The sequence below is a fragment of the Anopheles stephensi genome, unplaced genomic scaffold (genome assembly GCF_013141755.1).
Source record: "Anopheles stephensi strain Indian unplaced genomic scaffold, UCI_ANSTEP_V1.0 ucontig392, whole genome shotgun sequence".
NCBI classification, from domain to species: domain Eukaryota; kingdom Metazoa; phylum Arthropoda; class Insecta; order Diptera; family Culicidae; genus Anopheles; species Anopheles stephensi.
The window spans coordinates 12,501-15,000 of NW_023405338.1; the positions used below are offsets into that span (position 1 = coordinate 12,501).

At 50.6% G+C, this 2,500-nt stretch overlaps 1 non-coding gene across 1 annotated transcript; it reads right to left on the reverse strand.

Moving 5' to 3' along the window:
* Window positions 1-21: 21 nt before the first annotated feature.
* Window positions 22-179, reverse strand: LOC118516781. Its single transcript, XR_004908092.1, has one exon. It is a non-coding gene; the product is annotated as a 5.8S ribosomal RNA (ribosomal RNA).
* Between the last annotated feature and the right edge of the window lie 2,321 nt (window positions 180-2,500).

The window sequence follows — 2,500 nt, forward strand, 5'->3', positions numbered from 1 at the left end:
AGAGTGTTGAGATAACTTGGTAGGCACTCAAGGATGTGTGCATCGGTCGGGTTGAGTCGTCCGATGCGCCATATGCGTTCAACGTGTCGATGTTCATGTGTCCTGCAGTTCACATTCTGACGCGCATTTAGCTGCGGTCTTCATCGATCCATGAGCCGAGTGATCCCCTGCCTAGGGTTTAACGTACACACCGAACTAGTTGATGAATGGAACCGAAGTCCATCCATCCATTATACACAAACCAACACACAACTCTGCTTCCCTAGTACCACACTGCAGGCGCCCACGGCCCCGACGGATGCGGAGCCGAGCACGCCAAAGTGCGACTGTCGATCACCCCTTTGTGACACGACAATCAGTCAGTGTATAAGGTACCCGGTACTACCAAAGTGTGCATCTTTACTGACCTTCGCCGAGGCAGTGGTATGTGTATCCCTTTGAAAGAGTTGCTTTCGCTCAACTCTACCAAGTGTGCTACACCATCTTGTGGTTGTAGCGTGCGCGTCAGCATGTGATGCCGACGATGCGTTTGGCAACCTCACTCTCGGACTTGTTTGATGGGTAATGATACGTCCATTATACACAAACCAACACACAACTCTGGTTCCCTCTGGTGTGCGTCTTTACTGACCTTCGCCGAGGCAGTGGTATGTGTATCCCTTTGAAAGAGTTGCTTTCGCTCAACTCTACCAAGTGTGCTACACCATCTTGTGGTTGTAGCGTGCGCGTCAGCATGTGATGCCGACGATGCGTTTGGCAACCTCACTCTCGGACTTGTTTGATGGGTAATGATACGTCCATTATACACAAACCAACACACAACTCTGGTTCCCTCTGGTGTGCGTCTTTACTGACCTTCGCCGAGGCAGTGGTATGTGTATCCCTTTGAAAGAGTTGCTTTCGCTCAACTCTACCAAGTGTGCTACACCATCTTGTGGTTGTAGCGTGCGCGTCAGCATGTGATGCCGACGATGCGTTTGGCAACCTCACTCTCGGACTTGTTTGATGGGTAATGATACGTCCATTATACACAAACCAACACACAACTCTGGTTCCCTCTGGTGTGCGTCTTTACTGACCTTCGCCGAGTCAGTGGTATGTGTATCCCTTTGAAAGAGTTGGTTTCGCTCAACTCTACCAAGTGTGCTACACCATCTTGTGGTTGTAGCGTGCGCGTCAGCATATTGTGCCGACGATGCGTTTGGCAACCTCACTCTCGGACTTGTTTGATGGGTAATGATACGTCCATTATACACAAACCAACACACAACTCTGGTTCCCTAGTACCACACTGCAGGCGCCCACGGCCCCGACGGATGCGGAGCCGAGCACGCCAAAGTGCGACTGTCGATCACCCCTTTGTGACACGACAATCAGTCAGTGTATAAGGTACCCGGTACTACCAAAGTGTGCATCTTTACTGACCTTCGCCGAGGCAGTGGTATGTGTATCCCTTTGAAAGAGTTGCTTTCGCTCAACTCTACCAAGTGTGCTACACCATCTTGTGGTTGTAGCGTGCGCGTCAGCATGTGATGCCGACGATGCGTTTGGCAACCTCACTCTCGGACTTGTTTGATGGGTAATGATACGTCCATTATACACAAACCAACACACAACTCTGGTTCCCTCTGGTGTGCGTCTTTACTGACCTTCGCCGAGTCAGTGGTATGTGTATCCCTTTGAAAGAGTTGGTTTCGCTCAACTCTACCAAGTGTGCTACACCATCTTGTGGTTGTAGCGTGCGCGTCAGCATATTGTGCCGACGATGCGTTTGGCAACCTCACTCCCGGACTTGTTTGATGGGTAATGATATGTCCATTATACACAAACCAACACACAACTCTGCTTCCCTAGTACCACACTGCAGGCGCCCACGGCCCCGACGGTTGCGGAGCCGAGCACGCCAAAGTGCGACTGTCGATCAGCCCGTTGTGACACGACAATCAGTCAGTGTATAAGGTACCCGGTACTACCAAAGTGTGCATCTTTACTGACCTTCGCCGAGGCAGTGGTATGTGTATCCCTTTGAAAGAGTTGCTTTCGCTCAACTCTACCAAGTGTGCTACACCATCTTGTGGTTGTAGCGTGCGCGTCAGCATGTGATGCCGACGATGCGTTTGGCAACCTCACTCTCGGACTTGTTTGATGGGTAATGATACGTCCATTATACACAAACCAACACACAACTCTGGTTCCCTCTGGTGTGCGTCTTTACTGACCTTCGCCGAGGCAGTGGTATGTGTATCCCTTTGAAAGAGTTGCTTTCGCTCAACTCTACCAAGTGTGCTACACCATCTTGTGGTTGTAGCGTGCGCGTCAGCATGTGATGCCGACGATGCGTTTGGCAACCTCACTCTCGGACTTGTTTGATGGGTAATGATACGTCCATTATACACAAACCAACACACAACTCTGGTTCCCTCTGGTGTGCGTCTTTACTGACCTTCGCCGAGGCAGTGGTATGTGTATCCCTTTGAAAGAGTTGCTTTCGCTCAACTCT